At 50.5% G+C, this 24,783-nt stretch overlaps 1 protein-coding gene across 1 annotated transcript in view; it reads left to right on the forward strand.

Annotated features, from left to right (window-relative positions):
- The first annotated feature begins 2,201 nt into the window (after positions 1–2,201).
- Positions 2,202–24,783, forward strand: part of KANK4 (KN motif and ankyrin repeat domains 4) — a 68,135-nt gene continuing 45,553 nt past the window's right edge. Inside the window, exon 1 of the mRNA XM_032302420.1 lies at positions 2,202–2,517. The gene's annotated coding sequence lies outside the window, so the exon portion shown is untranslated. The remainder of the gene's footprint in view (positions 2,518–24,783) is intronic.

Raw genomic sequence — 24,783 nt, forward strand, 5'->3', positions numbered from 1 at the left:
CATCCTGTTTCTTGATACACTAATCTGGGAATTCAGAAGCCCTGGCTGCCCGAGGTCAGACTTTGCTTCCTCTGACTCAGCTTTACCCTCAAGATACAGCTTCGTTTCTGAGTCATCAGGCTGAGCTTTCGAGGACAGCAGTCTGGCACTCCCGCTTCATCTTCCCAGGAAAGGTGCTATGTCTCCACACCTCAGTGCCAGTCCTATGCCTAACTTGGCTCACAATGCCCAGAAACCAAGAAACAGATTTTTAATGAGTCTGGAGGATGCAGAGGAAAAAGGCTCCAGGACCAGGAGTCAGAAGGCTGGGTTCAGTTCCAACTTTACCAATTAGCTCGTGCAACTTTGAGCTAGTTGTGGAAGCTCCTGAACTGGAGGGTTCTCTTCCATTAAACATAAGTAGTAATCCATGCTGGGTCCATCCCATAGGGACAACAGGAGGCCTAAATGAAAGTGTGAAGTGCCCCCAAACTCAAAAGGCACATCCCCTGTTCCATGGGCTATATCAGGTTCACAAACTCATTTCATTTGGCTTGAACAACACTGACCTAGACTTCAAGTGTTTAGCATTTTTAAAATGAGTTATCACCAAAATGGGAGACTTCACTTACATATCTGAGGGACAGCTTCTCTTTAAAAATGAGATGAACTGACCATATGAACTCCTCACCCTTGTGAAAATAAAGAGAAACCTCACTAAAGTGGATTCAGGATGCTAGAAGGGGAAGGCTGTGGCAGGAGCCTGCTAGGAGGAACGCTACCACTCAGTGTCAATTATAGGAAAACTGTCAATGACTGACCCCTAACAGAAGAATCTCAGCAGGAAAAAAGCATCAGTTACAGTCCCCCAAAGGGAAAGATGTACATTGCGTCTCCTACAAGAGACAGACTGTCTTGCAACTCAGCCACTGAAAACCCATTATCATGCTGAACTCTTCCTTCTCTCTACCGGACCGTTCTCACAACAACCCATCCGCACTTCCTTCTTCTCTGTAAAATAATGTTTCTCTCCTTTGTTGGATTTGCCTATGGTTTTGCTCTGGCTTGCTTGCCCTGGGTTGAAATTCTCTGCTACTCCCAAATACACCCACTTTGGCTGATAGGTCATGAGCACTTTTATCTCTAAGGGTAATACCCTGACTGGCAACAACCCACTAGAGCTGAGTAGCAAAAGCCTCTTCACTTGGGCAGGAGCCTGGAGCTGCCTTCAAGCTCACCACTACTCCCTGCTACCTGCCAGTATGGAGGCCAAGGCTCTGTTGCCACTTCTTGTTGCTCTAGGGCTATTAATTTGCTCCTAGTGGAGCCCTAGTAGAAGCATGTCTTTTTAATAATCATATTTCTATCAAAATGGGGAAATGAAAGTCCCAGAACTGTCCCTTGCCCCAAATTATCTCCCCCTTCGGGGTCTCCATGTCAAAAAACCCAAGCCCTTTGGTTAAGTTTTCCCTTGTGCCAACTGGCCCTTTGAAAGCAGCTTTGAGTGAGAGCTGGGGCCTGAAGTCCCACAGGCTTTACATTCAACCCTGCCCATACCCGTTTGTTATCATCTGTAAAATGGAATAGGATCAGCTCTTTCCCCCTAGGTTGACCGTGTACGACACACAGCAGTTCGTGCGCCGGTCATTCACGATTGATGACTGAAATGTAAATGGTTTGAACTGATAAAAAGCACTATGGGTGATGGGCGTGTGACGTGAAAGACCGTACTCCCGAGTGGGGCTAAAGCAATGGCTGCGGAGGAAGAAAGCAAAGGGGAAAAGTAATGACTTAAGGATGGTTATGAGTTCAGTTACATCCATCCCCACCCTCGCTCTCCCACCTCTGCAATGAGAAAATCCCGCTAGGGATGTGCAAGACCTCACTGTACCCAGGATGCCGTTACCAAGACGGGGTTCTGATGGTGGCTCGGGCAAGCATTACCTTGTGTGAGCTTGTCTCCCCATCTATAAGATGGGGCTAGAAATGGCCCAACAGTTAGTTACCGTGCGTGTGAGGACGAAGTGAGAAATGTACGGGAGAGCACTTTGGAAATCTGCAGAGCGCTATACAGAGCCGGCGTTTCCCAGTCTCTTTACAAAAACTTTTTCTCCCCAACTCTGTCCAAGGCCTTTTGAGCTTATCAAGGCTAAGACCCTCCCCCTCGGTTTCGCAATGCTGCCCCTTCCTACACACCAAAGCCCGCGCCGCGTCAGGAGTCTTTTTTTTTTTCCCCCTAGCGAAGGCGGGGACTCGGGTGGTGTTGGCAGCAAGCGACGCGAGCCGCGCCTGGCCAGTCCCGCATCGGCCGCGGTGGGTGTGCCCCGCAGGGTGTCCGCCCCGGGCCCAGGCCCAGGCCGCCGGCGAGAGGGCGCCCGAGGCTGTGCGCGCCCCGGGCGACCGGAGTGCGCCAGCCCGGGGGTGCGCGCCCCGGACAGGGACCGTGCACCCGGAGGCTGCGTGCGCCCCGAAGCCGGGGTGTGTGCCGGCCCCAGGCACAGCCGGCCGCCTCCCTCCCGACTTCTGCGGCGCGCCAAGGTAAGGCGCTCTGCGACCCCAGTCCCTCACGGCGCATGGAGTGGGGCGTGCCAGCACCCTGCCCCAGGCGACCGAGTCTGGGTCCCGGCGCTCCGCCACTCTTCTCCGCTCCCGCCGCCCGCCTCTCCCCCTCCCCGCGCCGCGTCCCCGTCTCCCCTTAAGACAGAGGCTGCGGCAGCCTGGGCCGACCAGGCGCCCCTGCCTGGGGTGGGCGACAGCGCAAGGAGGGGGTTGCGGGGGTTGCGGGGGCTGTGCGGGCTACCCAGGGGCGGGCGCCGCTCCCCTTCCGCCCCGACCCGCTCCCCGAGCCCGGGTGCTGGGGAGGGAGGAGACTGGTGGGGAGGGGGAGGCCGCGTTGTCCTTGCGGCTCCCGTGGTGCAGCCCCCGCCCAGCGCTTCCCAGCGGGGCGCTGCGGTCCGGGATGCAGATGGCGGGACTGGGCGCCCTGCACCGGCTCCCAGGACCAGCTGGAAGCGAGCTCTTGGTCTCCGATCTTTAGTAAAAGCTGCCCCCCTACCCCGTGTCTACCCTGATATCCCTCGGCTTCTGGCTGAACTTTCCAGAACTCGCGTTGGGCCACGACCTTGGGTGGAGGCACGGCTGCCCTGGGGAGCCGCGTGCGCTGGCAGCCTAGGGCACTTTTCTTGAGCCTGCGTGCCACTTGGTGAGATTCCCACTTTCTCATCTCTCCCTTAAGGTCATACCTTTGACCCCAAGTACTTTGTCCCTGCAGAGTGGCCAGTGACATAGCCTGGGAGTTGGAAAGTTGTGGCCCCTACACGAGGTCTAATAAGCGCTTGCCCTGAGGCTCTGCCAGGGCTGTGAGAACTGGCGGTTTCAGTTCTCTAGAGACCTACAGTGCAGGTGGGAGGGCCAGGAAGAGGCATTTTCCAGGAGAAAGAGGAGGAGATTGCCCCCTTCCTGAGGATGACCGCCTGAAGCCTGGGCAGTGCTATGGAACAAGTAGCATCAGAGGATGGTCAGAGGCAGCCAGTGACCAGCTTGAGGACTGGGGGAAAGCATCTTGAATTAAACACAAAACCTGCCTGGGTAAAACCTAATGTGGGTTCTTTAGAAACTTTCAAGACATGAAGAACACAGAGCTACACTTGGAATGGCAGCAGAGTGCACTCTCATGTCCCTTTTCAAATCCAGTCCTCCTGCCCGTGTCTCAAACTCCCAACTCGCTGGACCATAGTGTGAATTCTGGGAAAGGAGATGAGGGATGGCTCAGGGTCCAAGGATGGCTTAGCTCAGGGGTGGCTCAGGGAACAAACACTTGCTCTCTGCAGGCACCAGACAAGATAGCGGGGTAGAGAAATGAAAACATGCACTGTCTGGCCTCATGGAGTGTGCAGTCCAGTGGCCAAGACGCACATGCATCAAATCACTCAAATAGAGAATTACAGGTAGTGCTAACTTCTTTCCAAAGGGAGGGATAAGCTACTATGAAAGTCTGTGTTAGGCATCGTAGTCGCTCTGTTGAAAGGCTGGTAGGAGCTAACCAGTTGAAGAGGGTGGAACAAGCCTTCTGGTCAGAAAGAACAGGACAAGAAAGGACTCTGAGACAAGCAGCAGAGACCATTAGAAGGACTGAAAGACTGTATCACGTGATGACCAGGGGCCCAAATGGCATCCCATTGCCTGGGCCAATCAATAGATCTGTAGTTTCCTTTCTCAGCCATGATAACGGGCAGTTGGAGTCTCCCCTCCCTGGGTAAGGTGGCTCATCTTAAGGCTTTAAAGCTAGAATGAACTCAACACCCTATAGTGTAAAAATTCTTTAGGATGGCTTACGTGGCATTTGGTTATCTGGGCCCCACTGACTTTCCAGCCCTGTTTCTGGTTCTCCCACTCCCCCATCTCCCAGCCACCGCAATCCCCTCTCCATGAGCACCCTCTGTGTTTTACTCAGGGCTGCACTTCAGGCAGTTCCTGGAACACAGGCTGTCTTTGCACACACTATCCTTTGTCTAAGATACTCTTCTTCCTTAGGCACCCAGTAAATGTACAACCAGCTTTCAACATCAACATGTCAGTTAAAGTTTCCACCACCATCACCACCACCACCATCAGTGCCATGTTGGAAGGCCTTTCCTGACCAGAGTCCAGTGTTGCCTCTTCTCTGTTTCCAAAGCTCCCTGGACGTGTATCTGTCCAGGGAGCCTCAACTGCACTGAGCATCGCAGAAACATATTTCTTTTTCCTCTTGTCCTATGTGTGTCTCAGGTACCCAGCACAGAGAAGGAGACATTGAAGGTGCTTGATAAATGCTTATTGGATGAAAATGGTCTAGGCAGGTGTTTCTTAACTTTATTGTTAGGGTGGGGGAAGCATTACATCTATCTTGGAGATTGATAAAACTGTGGATACCGGGGCGCCTGGGTGGCTCAGTCATCAAGTGTCTGCATTTAGCTCAGGTCCTGATCCCAGGGTATTCAGATCTAGCCCTGCGTCTGGCTCCCTGCTCAGGGGGAAGGAAGCCTGCTTCTCCCTCTCCCACTCCCCCGGTTTGTGTTCCCTCTCTCACTGTGTCTCTCTCTGTCAAATAATGAATAAAATCTTAAAAAAAAAAAAAAAAAGCCCTGTGGATACCATACATTCTTCCAAGTGCATATAATCTAAAATACCTTGTATATAATACCACATGATTTACAGCCCTCCCGTCACCCACTGGCCCCATTTCCAGAACTTTGGACTTTAAGTTTACAGGAAGCAGAGGCCCAGGGAGGTGCGGTAACTGTGTAAGCACCTCCAGCTGGTTAACAGCATGCCGCACCGCCCCCCAAAACTCCCCCCAACACCTCCCAACCCCCAGCTCCTGACTCTGGGGCTCCTTCCAGCTCTCACTGCCTCTCCAAGCCAAGTAGCCTCCTTTCGTCCCCGGCACCTTGTGAAGGCCACTGCTCATGGCTGGAAGATGGATATTTTGGTTTTGCTTCAGTTCAGTAGCAGCCTAAGGTGTGACAGGGAGAAAAATCTTATTATGGGCAAAGTTGACAATTAGGAAGACAAATGGGCCATCTCCCTGGCCTGTTTGCTGCCCCTCGCTGGCGATGTTATTACATCTGTTTTAGCTGCAGGAGGGTCACGTGCACTTCACAGTTAACTTCTGGGCCCTGCATTGAGTCGTGGGGGCCAGGCTTGGTAACACTCTGGATCCGGGGGGCTCTTGGTCTTGTTATAGTCTTCTTCCCTATAGGGCAGGCTCTGGGAATGAATGGAGTGAATGGGCTTCTTGGTTCCCGCCTTTGGAACTCTGGCCTGCGTGCCTCTTGCTTTCTGCCCCCAAACACCTACTCCAGGTTTTTGGGGCCAACCAGTAGGTTCTTATCCATGGATCAGGCTCTTCATTCAGTAATTCACTCACTCATTCCACACCGCGCAGAGTCTCTGCTCTGTACCAGGCACTGTGCGGATGCCAGTCAGCATGGGAGGCAGGGATGCAGGATGCCGCTCTGCGGGGGGCAAGGCAGAAGGAACTCATTCTAACTCAACCCAAACAAGCCTTCGGAGCCGGGAGAGGGAGGACAGTTAGGACTGACTTCATGCTGACAATGCGCTCACTTTTTAAAACTCAGATCTTACGGAAGATCTCTGTCATCTCTGAGGAGGAACGAATTTTCTTAACTGTAAAATGGGTTTGATAGCCATCTTGTCCTGCCTATCTGTGGCAGCTGTGCAGATACAGTGATCGAATCTCAGACGGCAGATCTGCTCACTTCCGTGTGGGAAACGGGACCGGTACATTATAATAATAGGGTGCATGGGTGTCGAGCCCTGGCTGAGGTAGTCCTGTCAGTAATCCTCAAGATAGTGGCAGTCATAACCCCACATGTACACATGAGGAAGATGGGACGCAGAGCGGTTAAGTGACTTGCCCAAGGCAATCCATGAGAAACTGAGATCGGCAGAACTGTCTCTGGAAATCACCCGGCCAACCACTTTGTGCTGCTCTTTAGTAGTTGGTGGGAGGAGGCGTGGGCTTGGGGGCTAGGGCACACCCGGCTAGGAGCCTAGATGTGCTGCCCACCCGCTGTGTGATTTACAGCTAGATCCCTAATCTCTCTGTGCCTCAGCATGCTAATCTCCCAGACCCAGAGTTTAGACTAAGACACGCCTTCTGTGAGCAGTTTCCAGTCTACACGGGTAATATTTCAGAGTAGGAGTAAAGGAAAGACGAGGGGCCCTCCTGCTAACAATAGGCCTGTCGCAGTTTCCTGGATAAAATAAATGCTGCCCCAGGATTTCAAGGAGATGGTTAATGTGATATGCAGGCAGTTATAGATTGGTGGTGTCTGAGAAGCTGGCTGAACGTTCCTTCTCCAAGGAAAAGAAGCATATTTTCAAAAGGAATGTCTCCCTGTCTCGTCTGGGCCCTGGGGCCTGGGCCCTGCCCCACACGCAGCTTTCTGGGGACACAGGTACTGTGGGAGAACACAAGAATTCCCATCTCCCCTCCCTCCGTTATTTTTCCCCCCAAAGTAAGTAAAACTTATTGGCTGGACTTATTTATACTTTTAAGATGGCTGTGGCTTCCCCCACTCTGTGTGGAAGCATCCTTTGTGGTCTCCTTTGGTATGTATGAATAGTCTGTGGTTCTGACGTCACGTGATGAGGGGGCACACAAACATGGCAGTGGGGAGAGTTGGCTCCATACGAAGATAAAGGGTAGCCTTTGGTGCCGATTTCCCTCCATGACGTGGTTTTTGCCCAGAAGCCGGAGATGCCGGCTCTCTGGGAAATCGACTTTGATTTTCCTAGCGGGGTACCAGGCGGCAGCGCTGAGCGTTTCCAGGTGCTGCGCTCCTGGCCGTTCTCACCGTCCCACTCCCTTCTGCCTAGCCTGGCGCGGCCCTCCCGTCCACGGGCTTCAAAGACCAGGGACGTCAACTTGGGTGGTGGCTGAGTACAGCCTACTGTGGTCGGGGTCTGCATCTATTAGGCACGATACCGAGCGTATGGGGAAGGAGGGACATTTTAACAGGCGTGTTGAAGTTTTGTAAGAGACTGTTTTCAGGTATGATTCGCATGATTTTAAATAAATAAATAATAAAGGCCATCCCCTCTCTGCTCCTCAAGGGAAGAGGGAGGAGGGGAAGACAGGGGCCGTGGCTTCACCATGTGTCAGCCCCGTGAGCCTGAGCAAATGCCCGGGGTTTACAGAACTTCATTCAGCTCTCTCATCTGTGAAATGCTACTGTTAGTGCCGACTTAAGGCTCTTCTGATACAGGAAACAGAGACTCCCTAAAGCTGATTCGAATGAAGAGGGGGAGGAGTGGTAAAATGCAGCCGTGCTGGTTATCAACAGGCCTGAAAGGGTGGAGGCAGGCCTCAAGGCAGGGTGGAGGAGGTTCTGGGTTTGAGACTATCCCACCAGCGCAGCAGGTGCTATGGGTTCAAACTCTGCACCTGCCCGAGCCACCCCACTCAGCCTACTATCCCAGGAACCCCTCCTTTGTCACTCAGTACTGGTGCTGGAGAGGATCCTGGTCATGTGAGCTCAGTTCTCTGGATGCAGAGGCTCGCTCTCTAGGCTATGTGGTGGCTGGTCTCTGGCCGTCTTGGCCATGGGTTGCTGCCAGGGCAGGCATCCTCCCCGGGCCGGTCAGATGGGAGAGGAGCGCAGAGGAGGGTCAAGCATACAGAACGAGACCTTTTGTGGCAGGAAGGGCTGTGTGGGTGGAGATACCTCGAGGAGAACATGAGCTGGACCTCCAGGATATGCCCAGTACAACACTGACTGAATTGTAAGGACCTAACAGCGATTCTTAACTTGGGGTTAACGGCCCCAAGCAACTCCCATGTAGAATTCAGTGTGTGAACATGGTTAGGAGAATAAAATAACATCTTTGTTTAGCATTTTCATTGACTATGAATGTAGGCAACAAACCATAGTGTATTTGCAGTATCTGGGAGGTTGTCACCAGTAGAAATCACGAATCTTTTCATATCACATTTTAGCCACTGCAGATAACTTGAACTATGATTTATTCCCATTGTAGCTTTGAAATTACAGCCGTTATTATACTGGTGCTAACGCTTGTTATTTAATGCATTAATAAAGAAGGTATATTACTATATTACTATTCATTTTTAAAAAATTTTTGATAATTATATTTCAATGTAATTGGCTTTCTTTGTAGTCAAGCTACGCATTTTATATATTTGAAAATGTTCCAAGAAAGGATCCCTTGGCTTCATTGGTCCACTCACGGGGTCTATGGCACAAAAAGGGTTAAGACCCTCTGACGCAAAGTCAGTAAGCTATAGTTTCCACTTTCCCACCCTCCCCTCACCCTAATCTTTCATATACTCATCTGTCTCTGTCTAATTAGTGCAAGACATTCTTGAGCAGTAGTAAATTTCATTTAATAGTTTGGCAAATTTGCAAGAGCGCATAATTTGTAGTTTGGGTAGAAGGTTTTGACGTATATCCAGAAGTTAATTTACAAATTATAGGCGCACCTGGGCAACTGGTTAGGTGATTCCTATCAGCCCACAAACCCACCAGCCCATTGGTCAATTGCTTGATCCATCCGTGCAGACCAGTCTGCTGAAACAACACACAATGGACAGTTGTGTTCTTGAGAGGTTCAGGAGCTTGTGTAGTAGCTAAGACTAACTGATGAGCCACTCGAGCAAATGCAAGCTTGAATCCTAGGAAGGAGGAGGAGCACTAGGAGAAGAGGCTTTGAAGTGGGCCCTGAAATGGAGGGAATGCACAGGAAGCAGACAGGAGTAAGGAGGGAGTCAGTGAGGATTTGGGGGGGGACTGGCCAGATGTCGATTTTGAGGAGGAAACCTGGAGAGAGGGGAGCCCGCCGGAGCACGTTAGACTAGTGGTTGGTGATTTGCTATGGTTTACTGAATGTTTAACAGGTGCCAGATCCATGCCAAGCCCTTTCAATACAGCACTGACTCAGTCTTTGCCAACTGCCCAATGTGGCGCGACTATTATTATTCCCGTTGTATTGGGTGAGTAAAATTAGGCTCAAAGACGTTAAATACTTGCTGTAGGGCACAGGGGGATTAAATGGTTGAGCCAGGAGCTCAGCCCCGATTTGGCTAATTCCAGAACCCAGTGCTCTTAAAAATCATTACACACGACCGCAGAGGAGTCTGTTTGGGAAAAAACCTTGGCTGCCATTTTGTTTCAGTAAGAAAGTGCTTACTACCCATCTCTGTCTTCCCCATCCTTCTCGCCAGTCCTTTTCCTATTCTCACACATCCTCCCTTCCCCCTCTCCATCCACCCCTATTCCTCTCCCAGGCACACACCTGCACTAGTGAGGGGGGGATAAAAACAGAGAGTGAAAGCTGTAAGGCAAGTGGAACCGGGTTCTCATACCAGCTCTGCCACCTGGCTAAGACCATGCTGAGCCTGTTTCTGTCTGTGAAGTGGAGGTAATGATGCCTCCTTCTTAAATTTGCATGCATTCTTTCTAGTGCTTCAGTGCTGTTTTGGATAGTTCTTTCCAGTTGGGTGTCTCCAGCCTCTGTTTACACTGGGTGATGGTGCCTATGTCCTAGGCTTTTCTAGAAGGGCTTCCCTGAACCCCTCAAACCTGGCCTATGGGCAGCAGGCATCACTCCTTGTAGGGTCACCTCTGGCCTCTGGGGAGAATTCATGAGCATTACTTGTGAGGCTGTCCCCTCTGGCTTTAAGCTGTCTGTCACAGGGCTCAGTGCAGTATCTGGCCTGGAGTCCGGTTCAGGAGACCCTTGTTCAAAGCAAATGAATGGTGCCCTTCGATTCCCTTTGCAGGACCCTGCTTGGCCCCTATTCTCGGTCCCATCACCTAGAGCTTATCTCTACGAAACCTCACTGGTTGCCCAGACCACCCCTCTTGTCTTACAGACACGGACCAGTGAGAGCAGGTGTTAAGCTCTGGTGGCCCAGGGAGTGAGCTGGGGTGGGAATCTAGGCCTCTTGCACTCGCTTACCTCCCGGCTCTGACACTAACACGGAATGTGTTTCTCTGCCCCACTGTTAAGCAGGCTGATATTTTGGGGTGAGGGGACATGTGTGGAGGCTGACCATGGAGCAGCTGGTATTACGTTCTCGTGCAGTTGCTTACTTGCCCCACTCCTGTAGCCTGCCTCAGGGCTGGCCTTCTCCGACTAGTCTTCTCTCACGTTCTACCCCCCCAAGTCCTCGGCTTTACCAGCTGCTGAATGGAGCCCTGTGTCAGCCAGGGCTGTGGGTGGCCGCCTTCGGGGGATGCCTGCTGGTGCCAAAAGACTCCTTTCCTGAGAAACCTGCCCACGGGCAGGACTGAGGCCCAAAATTCCTGGCATTCGAGTCATTCCTTTGGATGACTTTGTCTTCTCTAGAGAGCTGTCGTTAAAACGCTAACACGTTGCCCAAAGGGGAGCCTGGTAGCTCACCACCGTGGCCCAGTGTGGAAGAGGGCAATGCCCAGGGCTTTGGGGAAGTCACACCACCTCCTTGTCCCTCCATTTCTCATCTGTGAAATGGGGATAATGAGAGATTGCATTATAGGATTCCCCCAAGGAGGAAAGGACATAGTGCACATACAGCGCTGGGCACATAATATTCAATGAAATTAACTTTTTTCTTTCTTTCTAAGGCAGTAGATTATTTAGTCAGTTCTCTCGCTGAAGTCCTGGTTCTTATTAGTTTTTGTGTGTTTCTTTCTTTTTTTTTAAAGTATTTTGTTTATTTAAGTACTGTGGTCTCCTTTGAAGATTTTTTTTTCTCCTTTCTAATTATAAAATGGTTTTGAACTTTATTTTCTTGTCTGTAAACTAGGGCAAAAGATCCTGTCTTACTAGTTGATGGAGAACTTACTGAGGTGAAGTACCTGGGGAAGCCGGGCCTGCCAGGGGGTCAGTGAGAGCCTGGAATTCTGAGTTATCCCGGAGGTGGGGACTGCAAGCACCTGGGGGTTGGGACAAGGTTCTGGGTGGGTCACTGGGAAGGAGACGGAAGACAAAGAGGGAGGAGGAGGGGGAAGCAGGGGGAACCTTGCTCCTCCATCCCAGCTCTTTGAACGTGGAGTCTGGGTCAGAGGGGACCTGGGAATATTGTGCCTGCTCTGGAGGAGGATGGATCCCGCCATCTTTCCCCAGATCTCTGGCCTTCCAGGTCTGTTCTCAGAGGTTCTGAATCCCCTGGAGGGATGGCATCCTTGGCTTCCACCCTGGCTTGACTTTGTTGGAGTGGTGGTGAAGAGACCGGTTTTCCCTACCCCACCGAGCTCCCAGTGGGTGTCAGTGGATGTGGTAAACTGCTCCTTTGAGAGGGCAGTTGGGCTTTTGAGAACATCAACCCAGGCCAGATTCTCTGCAGTTTCCTCTGAGACAAAGATGGTTCTCTGTAGCCTGGGTCTGGGGGAGGGTCTAGGAGCAGGAGCATCCTGGCCCAGCGTCCTGGTCTGTGAATGAGGAAGGGTCCCGTGGAGGAGCAGTGTCAGAGGAGTTTTCTAGCAATCCCCAACAGAGAGCCTCGCTTCCAGAGTTCTCTGCAAGAGAGTCCTCCCTTCTTCATTGTCTGCCCTGGGCAGTGAGAGCTGGGGTCGGCCTTTCTCCTCACACCAGCCTCCTGTGAGCTTCTCCAGTGTGCCTTCCTGCCATCCTCTGGGGAAGGCTCATCTTCACCGCCATCCACCATAACTGAAGTTATCCTTCCAAAGCGGGGTCTAACTGATGCCGAAAATCACTCTCCTTAGGGCCGGAGACCAGGAGCAAAGAGCAGAGGTGAATACTGGTTCCTGGGACCTTGAAACCAAGCAGCAACCTGCCACTGTGGTGGGGAGGGAGGGGAAAGGGGATACAGCTGGAGCCTTCCCGTGCATGGGCTTTTCGGCTACAAAGGAGCCAGCATCCATTTCAGCCCAGAAGTGGGGCCTGGAACCATGGAGTTCATCATACCTCACATTTGTTGATGGCCTGTGGGCTGTTACTGTCCCTTCTGTCCTCCTTCCCTCTCCCCCCCCCCCCGGTTGTCATTCCTTCCTGCTATCCAGTAGGTAACCGACTGCCCACTTACCCTGGGCCAGGGACTCTGCTAGGCAGGGAGCTTACAGCACAAGAGAGGAAACAACGAATCAGAGAGCCCGTTACACAGTCTGATGCGCACATCTGATGGATGGTCTTCCGGGGCGCTCTGGGAGCGCAGAAGTGTGGGGAGAGAGACCAGTCCTGACTGGTGTGTGAGAAGAGACGGGGCCTGCAGGTAACACTGTCTTACGGATTGAGTAGAAGTTACCAGAAGGAGAAGAAAGGAGGAGGGTGCTAGACAGCAGGAGCAGAGGGAGGTGTAGAAGGTGGTGTCGGAGATGGGCAGAGAGAGTGTATACGGAAAGTTCAGGGTGATCACTCACTCACTGTGTTTTGTTTTTCCCTCCTGTAAAATGAGGATAACAGTACCAAAGTCATAACTCACACACTCTCTCTCTCTCTCTCTCTCTCTCTCTCACACACACACACACACACACACACCCTCTTCCTTTTTACCAATTTATGACCTAGCAGCCAGACTTAAACATGCGGAAATAAAGGAAATGAGAGGCAGAATGTGAGGAATGCCAGAATCAGTGGGAATGCAATGGAGGCAAAATAGCATTTGGAAGAAAGCCTTGAAGGATGGAGCAGTATTAGCTGAGATTAGTATTTAGGATTAGGAAGAGTTGGTACAATTTAAGCAGATCCTTGAAGGACAGGACAGACTCTGGCAGAAGAGACAGAAAAGGGCATCTAAAAGGTTGAGCCCAGACACAGAGGTGCTTAGGCACAGGGTGAGGTTGTGAGGGGCAGAGGAGCTGGGGACCAGCCTGGAAGGGTGGGCCGAGGTCACATCAGTGCTTAACTGGTGGGCTGGCGGGCAGCACCGGGTTTGCATGTGGGTTTTATTTATCCACAGTATTTAAAAAAAGAAAGAAGATTTAAATCAACATTTTAAAAATCATATTTTACATAAATCCACATTCCTGTTTCTTTGGAAAAAGTACGGTCTGGCAACACCAGCCCCGCCTTGAGTGAGCGGTGACGTTGAGGAGATCACGGCTGTGCAGAGCTGCGGGCTGACACCCACTGGCCAACCAGCTTGCCCAGTCTCGTCACCACACAGCTCACTCTCAAGCTTATACGGTGTGTTCAGAAAGCTCCTGCTGAAGCACTAATTCATGACAAGGGAAAGGAAAGAAAATTCTACACCATTAACGTTGTAATTCCTTCATCAGATGAGGGAATGAATTTTACTACCCGGGAACATTTTAATTATGGGGTAGCGGTTAGATGGGGGCAACGAGATGCTTGATGTGTGATGGCTGGGGAGGGAAAACCCTCAGAAATGAAGCATGGGGCGGGGGGCGCCTGGGTGGCTCAGTGGGTTAAGCCTCTGCCTTCGGCTCAGGTCATGATCTCAGGGTCCTGGGATTGAGCTCCCGCATTGGGCTCTCTGCTCAGCAGGGAGCCTGCTTCCTCCTCTCTCTCTGCCTGCCTCTCTGTCTACTTGTGATCTCTGTCTGTCAAATAAATAAACAAAATCTTAAAAAAAAAAATAAGTGAAGCATGGGAGTAGACACCCGAAAAGAGAGAGATGTTGGGGCCCTGCAGTGAGTCATTCTGACCACTTGATTCAACTACGGCATCTGGAGTCTTTGCTGGAAGGACCAATACACCTGTTCTTGGCAAATATTTATTGCACTGTAGATGCTACCACCTTACTTTATTAACCTCTTAAGCTTAAAAAATTGGACTCTTGAAGGACAAGGTGAAAGGTGTGTGTGTTTTTTAATTGATAAACTCATGGGAAAGAGAACTTTTTCTTTTCCCATTTTTTTAAGAGATTTTATTTATTTATTTGACAGAGATCACAAGTAGGCAGAGAGGCAGAGAGAGAGAGGTGAGGGGGAGAAGTTGGCTCCCCGCTGAGTCCCCCAATGTAGGACTCGATCCCCGGACTCTGGGATCAGGACCTGAGCCGAAGACAGAGGATTAACCCACTGAGCCACACAGGTGCCCCACTTTTCCCATTTTTAAAATAATTTTTACTGTGTGTATGTGGGGGGGGGGAGTCTTTGCAATTTGAAAGGTTCAATAAACCCTACTGGGAAATTTTTTCTTAAAAATTATTTTAAAAATCATGCCAGTGAGTGGCAAACGTTTACAATAATATAGAAATATATGAAAGAGAAAACTGAACTGTTAAAAATTGGTGATTAAGGGGGTGCCTGGCTGGGTCAGTCAGTAGAGTATCTGACTCTTGATCTCAGGGTTGTGAGTTCAAGCCAAGCTTTGGGAATGGAGCCCATTTAAAAAAAATAAATAAATAAAGGATGAGGTGCCTGGGTGGCTCGTTGGTTAAGCATCTATCTTCGGTTCAAGTTACGACCCAGGGTGCTGGGATCAAGCCCCACCTCCAGCTCCCTGCTCAGTGGGGAGCCTGCTTCTCCCTCTCCCTCTGTCTGCTGCTGCTCCCCCTGCTTGTGCTCGCTCGCTCTCTCTCAAATCAATGAATAAAATCTTAAAAAAGAAAAAAAAGAATTGGTGGTTAGGGTATGTGAGATCATTTAGAGAGTATTATTCTAGACATGGCACTGTATGTTTATGAGATGTAACCAGATCTAGGTATCTGTCTATCCGTCTATTTGGATAGACATTTTTTTTCGTAAAAATGAGGGTTTACATTTTGTTCTGTTGTTTTTCTCCTAATGCTCTGTCTTGAGTATTGAAGGTCATTATACCACCTCTATGCCTGTGTAAAGAGAGTCTGTGATGGAAAACACTGCCAAATAGGAAGAGCTTGCTTTGAACCTCCACTGTGCCCCTCTGAGCCTTAGTTTATTCCTCTATAAAATGGGGACAAGGATTCCTTCAAAGGTTAAGATGAGGGTGAAATACACTACAGACTGTGCTCCCCATAGCTTCTTGGATACCAGCCAAGAGAGACCCCCGGAACCACTGAGAAAAAGCAAACCTGCTTCCATCTTTCATTCTTAGGCTGGAATTGGAGGGGGAGGGGGGGCGTCAATTACAATTTTTCACAGTAGAATTTAAAATTATTTTTTCAGTGCTGAGTAACATTAAAATGCCAAGCAGTCCATTAACAGATGCATTCAAGTTTTGCGTAGGACATTTTCTCTGGACTCAGTTTTATTTATTCAGCTGCAAGAAAATTCCTGAAGCCAGGTATGTGGATTGGAAGGTATGTCTGATAGGGAATCTGTGACCTGTGCCTGCCCTTTGTGGGGGCACCCTCTTGCCAGGGGGTTATGTCAGCCCTTCTCAGTACGGAAGGGGGTGCGGAGGGTGGCTACCGATCCTGTCTTTGGAGGCATTCCCTTCTGATACCTACTTTAACTTTTTCACTTCCCTCCTTCCCCTTCTGGCACTAAACTACAGCCACACTCTGTTCCCCTTCCTCTCTAGAGTCTCTCCCCTAACACCTTTTACTCGTGTAAACCCCAGCCCTAGATTAAACTTTACTGTCCCACTCCTCTGATGCTGCTTTGGGACTGAGGAATTCATTTTTAAGCCCATGCCCTTCGACCTCTGCTGCTGCTTGGCCTCCCTCATGTTTCTCTGCGTTGTCTCTCATCCGGTCTCCGTGACTGTTGTAACTTGCTCCGTCTGCTGTCCTCTGGCTCCGGATCCATTCGTCGGTCCTCCCTCTTAGTCCGTGGTCCTGTTTCCTGCCTTACTGGGAAGGTGGAGGTCATGTGGCTTGAACTCTGAACTCTCACCCCCACCTCATCCTTTCTCCCCATCTTGGCTCTCCTCTCCCTTGCCAGAGCCCAGCTTGAAAAACCTTCCCCCTCCACCTCCAGAAACAGTCTCCTGGCTGTAGGCTCAGCACCACCCAGCGCTAACTTGGGCGGGTTACTTAGCCTCTCTGGGCCTCCCTTCTTCGTTGCAGAACATGACTAATAAAATCGCCTTGCAGCTCTGGTTGTGGGGCAGATGGAACTCAGCTCTGCTGCCTGTGTTAGCTGTACCTGGAGTACATGTCGGTGCTTACGCGCCCTCCCCTTCTTGCATCTCGGTCCATTCCTCCGCCTGGCTGCCTCCCCCCAACACCCCCAGGGTCTGCAGACGTGCTCCCCTTCCTCGGAGCCCACCTTGCCCCTTCTTGGAGCTGCTGCCCATTTCTCTCCTGGATTCCACCAAAGCAGCAAAGAGTAGCCCCACCTGCTGCTTCTACCATCTTGTCAACCCCTGGCATCTTCCCTTGTCCTCTGAAACTGAGCCCAGGCTCCCTGGTTTCCTCCAGATGTACCCACTTTGGATCTCTGGGCCACAAGCCACCCTGGTTTTTCTTCCCCGTCGGCTCCCCACATGTGACTTTCTTCAGGAGTTTTGCTCACATGCCGCCTCTGCACGCTCTTGCTCCCCACATGTGAGCCTGCCCCTCCAGTCTTCAGGACTCTCTCCCATCTTGCGCCCACCTTTTCCACTGTCTGCTGGGCCGCGCTCTCCGGGTGAACCCCCCCCCTCTGTGTATGAGCCCCCAGTTAGGCATGCGGCATGCCCAAGGATGAACACCCATCCCCCTACTACCAAATCTCTTTTCCCTCCTGATCTTCCTGACTCGCGGGTTGAGAGGCAGGGGCTGCTGGTACCTCCCTCTCCTCCCTGATCCCGTGCCTGGACAGAGTGAGTGTTCGGCAAACAAAGGGTGGAAACCAATGAATCCCACAGGATGCCAACTCCTGCCATTTTCTTTCTTTCTTTCTCATTCATCCCTGTTCAATTCCCACAGCAGCCATGGTGACAGACATTTTATATACTTATCCCAATGAATCTGTACCACCCGGTAAGGAGGAAATTGTGTTTTTCCTATTTTACAGATATGTGGCCCCCATGGCTCGGGTGGGGGGCGGTTAGGGAACTTGCTAAACACACAGCTGGTAAGTGGCAGAGCTGGGATTCGAACTTGCATCCACCTTCCTCCAAATCCACATTCTTCTTCTTTATATTTTAAAAGATTGATAGATTGACTGATTGAAGAAAGAGCCCAAGTGGGAGGGGCAGAGGAAAGGGAGAAGCAGGCTTCCCACTGAGCAGGGGAGCTGGATGCGGGAGTCCATCCCAGGACCCTGGGATCATGACCTGAGCTGAAAGCAGACACCTAACCAACTGACCCACCTGGGCGCCCCCCCCTTCTCAGTCCACATTCTTAATCCTAAACTCTCCTGCCTCTAGCAGTTCCAACAGCGGGCTATGCTTAGTAGGCGCTGCGAGCTGAATACCATCTACAGAGACTCTCTCTTCTGTGGGTGTGCTACTGTTCTATTTACCCTGCTGTCACCCCAGCTCATCGCTGGCTTATTTCAGGGTCTGTGCCTTAACCCTTAGTGTTAGCACTTGAAAGCTTTGGGGCCTAGAAGCAGGAATGTGACCATCTCTTTATTTTTTTTTTTTTATTTTTTTTTTTTTATTTTTTTTTTTTTTTAAAGATTTTATTTATTTATTTGACAGAGAGAGATCACAAGTAGATAGAGAGGCAGGCAGAGAGAGAGAGAGAGAGAGGGAAGCAGGCTCCCTGCTGAGCAGAGAGCCCGATGCGGGCCTCGATCCCAGGACCCTGAGATCATGACCTGAGCCGAAGGCAGCGGCTTAACCCACTGAGCCACCCAGGCGCCCTGTGACCATCTCTTTAGATAGGGCCTCTGTTTCTTTTCCCTGTACGAGAGAGTTGGACCAGTTAATTACAAGAGCCTGTCTAGCTCTTATGCTCTGTGATTCTGTTTCACGGTTCTACTTCTGAGCACACAGTAGGTACGGCTACACATGCTTGAATAGCAGAAGAAGCAGCACCCTGGCTGTCAGGGAGATGACAGAGTTACTCTGGGAGACAGAGCAAACATTCAGGAAACTGCCAACAATGTAAGGCATTATGTAATTATGCCTGTGATCTCAGATTATATACATTTGTGATGGTTCAATAAAGGAGAAGAAAAGCTGCTGCTCTCTTAAAAGAAAAAAAGAAAAAAAAACACATAAAAGGAGCAGTTAGTGAAAAGCATTCGGTCTGGCCAGACTTCTTGTCAGATCTGCTACGCTCTTCCCTCTCAAAGTCATTCGTTCATTCCGTAAATACTTACTGTCCGCTAACGGACTGGGCTCTGGGGACATTGCCCCAGACACAACACCTCCCCACCCCTCTCACTGCTGCAGGAGTTGTCTCTGACACCCAGCTTTCATCTGGTTCCTGCCCTGCCGAAGAACCTTCTCGGCTTTCCTGCTCTCTGCAGAATCAGTGAACTGACCTCCAGCCCTGCCTTCCCCTCCTCTTACCCTCCCCCTGCCCTGCAACCTGGACCTGGTCTACTGGCCGTTCCCCAAGCCCCCCATACATATTTTCATGTCTGAGCTAGAGGGCTGCTTTCTCGGTCAGCCTGGCAGGCTTTTATTCCTCCTTCAAAGCCCAGCTCGAATGCCATGATGGCAGCAGTCTTGCGGTCCCCCGGAATGCCTTTGCCCACCTCTGGGACACCCAGTGGCCTTGTTTAGGTCTCTGCCTCCCATTTTGGATTGTGAGTTTCTTAAGGGATCTTTATGCCCTGTCTTACTCATCCGTGGGTCCCCAGAACCTAACCCTGTGCCTGAACAAGGATTTCTGATGCATGGCCAACCGCACAGCATCTGTAGAGGCCTGAACAGCAGGGCTCCCCTCGAGCTGCTGGACTCCTTCACTTTATGCCTTGCCCCCCACCCCGCCCTCCGCAAAGGTGACAGGATGATTGAGGAGGCATCTGTCTCTACTGTCTCTTGTCTCCAGACAGTAGTGGGGAGACTTGGCCAGAAGGGCCTCACTTTGGCCCTGGGGGAGGGGGGTTAGCGGCTGCGGCGGTGGAAACCACGCGTGGCCGCAGGCTGCGGGGAAGGAGGCATGTGTGTTGGGCTTGGCTGGCAGGGGTTTCTGCGCTCCAGAGCACAAGTGGGTAAGGGTGTCGGGCGGGCAGGCTCTGTGCTGCACACACCCGCCGCAGGGCTGGGCCCCAAACGCCTTCTGCCCTGGGAAGAAAAGGAGGCATTGTGTGCTCTGGCTGCGCTCCAAGGGAAATATTCCTGTTGTTCTTCTATTTTAAACTGCTCCCTTTTTAAAGAAGGAAAGTCCAGAAGTGAAAAGCTCTCTCCCACCCCAACACATCCTGCCCACCAATTTCAAATCAGTCGCCGCCTTGAAAATCTCCATGAATTTATTAATCCATCGATTCATTCATTCGAGGACTAGAACTTGGAGGAGCACTGCTATGGCTCGGCCCCATATGAGGCACCGGGGAGACCGTCCTCGTCCCTGTGAGACCCTGTTCCTGATCGCTCGCTGCGTGTCCACATCCTCTCAAGCCAGACGTCCCTCTGTGGGTCAGCACCCCGCTTCGAGGGCTCCGTTCACCCCTGCCTGTTCTCCGCCTCTGCAGCCCACTCCGGCACTGTACCTCCTTTTGGAGCCCTGAGTTATGGCCCATCACCCTTCCCTTGACTCAGCCCTTGCAGACCAGCATGGCCAGAAGCATGCCGCAGCCTGGGCAGTTAAAAACTTAGGCAGTTAGACCTAAGTTCAACCCGAGCTCTGCCATTCGCTTTTTTTGTGACTTGGACCCAGTGATGAAAACTCTTCTGGGCTTTGGCTTCCTGATCTGCAAACCAGAGCAAATAACACCTGATCTTGCACACGGAGTGTTTGGGAGAAGGAAGAGATAGTGGTGCACTGCCTTACCCAGTGCCTACCATACCACAGGCCCCTCAATAAATAATAACAATGAGCAATTATTAAGCACTTACTAGTTGCTTCCTTCCCTAAAAACAAAAGCAACCACAGTTTCTGTTGGAGTGTTTTCTACATGCTAAGTGCTCTGTTAGGCATGTTGCCACCTGGACAGCCTTAAAGAGTAGAGAGTAGTATTTTATACCCTTTCAGAGCTGAAGGAAACTGGCTCACAGAGGTACAGTGACATGGTTAAGGTCACCAAGCTTATAAGCCTAGGAGCTGGGAATCATGCCAAAGTCTGTTGGGCTCCCCCGCCGTCCCTTCCCAGCCACACAGACCGTGCCCCCCCCCCGCCCCCATCACATGCCCAGCTCCTTGTTCCTGGGACCAGCAGCACCAGCGTCTCCCGAGAGGGAGGTGGAAATGCAGGTCCTCAGGCCCCTTCCCACACCTACTGAATCAGCATCTGCATTTAACAAGATCTGGAGAAACACATGTACAATACAGCTTGAGATGCGCTGAATTTTGGTTCACAAAATGTTTTTCAGACTAGGTGAGAGCAGGACTTGTCAACTCTAGTGCACATCAAAATCACCTCGAGGGCTGGTTAAAATGCAGAGCCCTGCCCCCCAGAGATTCTGACTTTGTATCTATCGTTTGTTCCCTGCGCATTTATGATTTTCAGTTCAGGGCTTCCTCGGAGTAGGGAGAGCAGATCTGAGTGGGACCCAGACATACTCCTGGCTCAGGTCTTAGCCCAAGGTGGCTCGTGGTGTGTAGCTGTTGGAGCCATTAGAGGAAATCTGGGCTGGATTGAGTCCTCACAGAGTCACTGGCAGCAGCCATCTCCCTGCTTTGGGGGGAACTGGCCCATCAACAGGGATGTACATCTCTCAAGTTGTATGAGGCAAGACCCATACATTCCTCCATCAGCCACTGCATGCCAACAATGTGCGCCCACTCCCCTTCACCATGCCCAGGTGAACAGCAGAGAAGTTTAATTTGTAATAAAAGACCCTTGTATCTGGGTGCCTGGGTGGCTCAGTTGTTAAGCGGCTGCCTTCAGCTCAGGTCATGATCCCAGGGTCCTGGATGGAGCCCCGCATTGCATCGGGCTCCCTGCTCAGCAGGAAGCCTGCTTTTCCCTCTCCCACTCCCCCTGCTTGTGTTCCCCCTCTCTGTGTCTCTGTCAAATAAATAAAATCTTAAAAAAAAAAAAAAGCAAACCCTTGTATCTAGCCTGAAAATATGTCTTTCTAATGTAGATTTTGAGAGTGCTAGATCTGCAAAGAGCATTTTCTCTAAAACTGGTATCTGTGTAACTTGACCACTGCTATCAAGTTAAAAAGCAATTAAACACCTCAAGACTCCTTAGAACTTTCAAAGATTATCTGAAAAGTAATTGTGTCATATTGATTCAATAATTTTAAGTTAATTATAAAGTCACAGCATTTCTTAGCTTATTCCTTTGCAAATAAATTTATTTTATGTCTAGACCTACTGCGTGACCAAACAATGTGGTTTATATTTTCAACAGTCATCTGATATTTAAGGAGCATGGCTGGTGAAGCATTTTAATATGAAGAGTCTTTCATTTGCTAAATCCTCCTATCTGGTTCCTTCCTTTTCTATTTAAGCTCCATTGGCAACTTGCTTCATAGACAGCTACAGAACTAGAATCTTAAAGGCAGAGAGCACTGGGGTCAAGAGCTTGCTCTCTAGAGTTAGATACACCTCGATTTGAACTCCGGTGCTGCCGCTTCCTAGCTTTGTGCCCTAAACCTGTCATCTGTGAAAAGGATATAGGAGCACCTACCTTCTGTACTCCATGTGAAATTAAATAAGTTATCATTCACACAATATCAGATAACATCTGGCTAGTAATAATTACTATTTATAATACTAATATAATTATTCTGATGATGCCTCAGTTTGGTGATCTGTACAATGGGTGTGTCAGGGAATTACAAATGTCAACACCTGACTATTCAAAACTTCTCTGCCTGTGAAAACTTCAAGTCGTTCCCTTCTAAGAAAATATCTAGCAGAGTTTTCTTGGCTCTTGCCCTCAGGGAGGCAGATTGGGGTCGCCCGGGGATAGGAAAGCCCTGGACAAATGGAGCCAGTCCTGAGATTCCTGGTGACGGAGGGAGAGAGAGACTGGCAGACGGTGGGTGAGCAGATGCCAGGCGTGAGGGAGGTGGAAGGGTTTCCGTGAGAGATGATGGAGAACCGAGCCCTGTGCTTCCGAAACAGTTGTTTTGCTGGAAATAGATGCTGAGAAGAGCAGAGAGAGGGAAGGACAATTTTCAGACTTTGTCTCCTGCTAAGAATGCACTTCCCCTTTGGTGTTTTCTCCAGAGACTGCAGTGAAGGTTTGGGTTGCCTCCAATTCATTTTTTCCTACTTAACTGCCGTTCCTTTGAACACAACCATTGAGCGGAGGCTGGGCCATGAGGTGGCCATCTTTGCGTCATCTACAGGGGAGTCCTGACGGGGCTCTTCCAGGCCTGAGCGGGGAGGAGTAAGGACACGTACAGATAGGTGGTTAACAGGTGTTGGTGATTATTCCCACTCTACGCATCGTACTTTCCCTGTGGCTAGTGGCTGCCAGCAAAGGTGGCTGTCTTCACCGACTTCACCATAATAATGCCATTATCCCCCATTTCACCTGGGGACGCCAGCCACAGTGTTTTTTAATTTATTTTTTATTTTTTTAAAAGATTTTATGTATTTATTTGACAGATAGAAATCACAGGCAGGCAGAGAAGCAGGCAGAGAGGCAGGCAGAGAGAGGAGGAGGAAGCAGGCTCCCCGTGGAGCAGAGAGCCCGATGCAGGGCTCGATTCCAGGACCCTGGGATCATGACCTGAGCCGAAGGCAGGGGCTTTAACCCACTGAGCCACCCAGGCACCCCGCCACACTGTTTTTTTGTTTTTTTTTTTTTAATAATTTTAGACTTTTTTTTTTTTTTAAAGATTTTTATTTATTTATTTGACAGAGAGAAATCACAAGTAGATGGAGAGGCAGGCAGAGAGAGAGAGAGAGGGAAGCAGGCTCTCTGCTGAGCAGAGAGCCCGATGCGGGACTCGATCCCAGGACTCTGAGATCTTGACCTGAGCCGAAGGCAGCGGCTTAACCCACTGAGCCACCCAGGCGCCCCAAACACACTGTTTTTTAAAGAACCAGTCAAATCAGTTTGATATCCTCCAGTACCACACGGCAGACCACGGCCATCTGCAGGAGGTTTATAAAGAAAAGCACTCCATCAAAAGTCTAGAAAAGAGAATCTGACCTTTGCCCTGCTGTATGGTATGGACAAGTCACTGAGGCTTGGTTTCCCCATTAGTAAATGAAGATGATGTCCCAGGTCATGTCTGGTTTTTCTGCTCCCAGCAACAGACAACCAGCAGGAGTGATGGAACACTTGCTACCTACAGACTCAGAAGCAGGAAAGAGAGACCTTGCCTTAAAGGAAAAAAAAAAAAATCACCCATAGTTAGGCTAGAAGAAAAGATGTGAGCATCTTTATTTTATTTGTTGTTAGAGTTAATAAAGGTCTGCCTGTGCTGTGCTCCAAATGTCCGACCATTTCGTGACATCTTTGAGCTGCTATGGGCGATACAAACGCGGGATGTGAATTTGGGAAGCACCATTTCTTAGTGACTTTCCCCACATTAAAATAATGCAAAACCCAACCAGAACAGGATGTGACCTTTCTACGTACTGCCGATGCTGCACTGGACTTATACAGAGTCCATCTTCTTCAAGGAAACGTTGAAGTGGATAGAAGTTTCTAGAGTCCTTCCTCTCTCACTGCCTCTCTCTGGCTCATCTCTGAGGATGCCCAGCGTTTATCCAGCTGCATGCAGCCAAGGCTGGGTTCCCCTCATCCCTGCCTGGCCCACAACACAGAGGCCTACTGCTCTTCTTTAGACAAAGCCTGCTGGAGGGGCAGGCGGGGACCTTGGGCAAAAATGAAAAGCCTTTCAACTTGCCTGAAAAGTCTGGAAACAGCCCTGGTTCCACCCAGGTGTCTGGAGATTACTTATCAGGCTCAGTTTGGTTTAACTGACTTTCCTGAATGTGCAGGCTGTGCCAAGATAAATCTTTCTCCCAACCCAGGAGGCAGATGCCACAGCCCACGCAAGCCCTAAAGTGTCTGCACCTGCAGCCTCGGTTCCCAAGCCCGGCAGCTGTCTGTGAAGGCCTCCCCTAGATTCTGACCAGGGACAGTGATGCTCAGAGCGGAGGCTGCCCCGAGAGGCTGGGTGCACCGTGGAGGGTGTGGCTGCTCCTACCCTAGAGATGCTTTCACTGAGGTGACCCAGGAGGGAGAAGGTGAGGCTGAATTCCTTGGTTTACTCCGAGCTGTGGTTCCCAAGCTCTCTTGACGATGGCCCAGTTTGGCCAAGGGCAAAATCATGTGGCCCACAGAGCCCACGGGCTCCCACTCTGCAGTGGGAAAGAATTCGAAATAACAGAGGATGAAAGGCAAAGCGAAAAAGAAGCAGAGTGGTTGGGCAGCAAAGACTCAGGACAAAACAGAAACTCTGGAAAGTAATCTACAAGTGACATAAATG

Source organism: Mustela erminea, chromosome 10 (genome assembly GCF_009829155.1).
Source record: "Mustela erminea isolate mMusErm1 chromosome 10, mMusErm1.Pri, whole genome shotgun sequence".
Classification (NCBI taxonomy): Eukaryota; Metazoa; Chordata; class Mammalia; order Carnivora; family Mustelidae; genus Mustela; species Mustela erminea.